Below are 931 nucleotides of genomic sequence, written 5' to 3' on the forward strand. Positions count from 1 at the left end.
ATATATATATATATATCTATATATGTATAATCCTTCTCTGCAGATAGATTCTGAAGATTTGTGGTGGGATTTATGATTTCTTCATGCCTGAGTTGTCTGGTACTGTGGACAGCACCAGTTTGAGGACTGTGCAGTGACTTGTGTAATATGAGTCTTGTTTGTGACAGGGAGACACATAAGGAACAGTGTGACATGGTATTCTCTGCAGAGAGGCCTAAAGATGGCAGATTCAGAACCAAACTTGGTTCCGTAAATGTCCTAACCTATGCTGGAAGTACTCAAGCATCTGGTGAGGCGTGTACTAAGACAACAAATAGCAGTACCTATTTCTTTAGAAAAAAGTGGAGGAACAATCTGTCAGGCTAGGCAAGGTTTTGAAAAGACGTGTAAAAAAATTCCACCTGACCATCTACTTTTTTTTTTTTTCTTACCCCACAAATCGCCGTTGAGACATTCCATGTATAATACAAAGTGTTTCGTTGCTGTTTCATGTTCTTGTTGGGGGAATTCCTACCCTCGGGAACTGCTACTATCAATGTAGCTAAATGGAATAGCTGTGTAAATAGCGTCTCAGAAGATTTCTACTGATAATTGTTTGATGTTCTTGTTTGATGTTCTCTTCCCATTGTGAAGGGGGGAATCATTTCTAAACTCCCTTTCTGGGTAGCTACCAAAAAAAAAAAAAGTACTGGATTATGGTCCTGTGTGACCCTATGTCCGTTAAGCCCGGAATATGAGTGCCTTTAGCAAGGGTTAGCATTTCACAGAGAAGAGATGACCGAGTGATTGCTGTTGATCATGGTTCATAAAACAGGAGCTTGGAATAGCAAGGGTCTGTGTGGGTGTGTTCTACTTTTGTTGTTGTTGTTAATGCAGTCTCAATTTGATAGTAAAACTTGATTGATCAGGAAACATACACCATGAACACGAA

This window comes from Octodon degus, unplaced genomic scaffold (genome assembly GCF_000260255.1).
Source record: "Octodon degus isolate 3935 unplaced genomic scaffold, OctDeg1.0 scaffold00110, whole genome shotgun sequence".
Taxonomy (NCBI): domain Eukaryota; kingdom Metazoa; phylum Chordata; class Mammalia; order Rodentia; family Octodontidae; genus Octodon; species Octodon degus.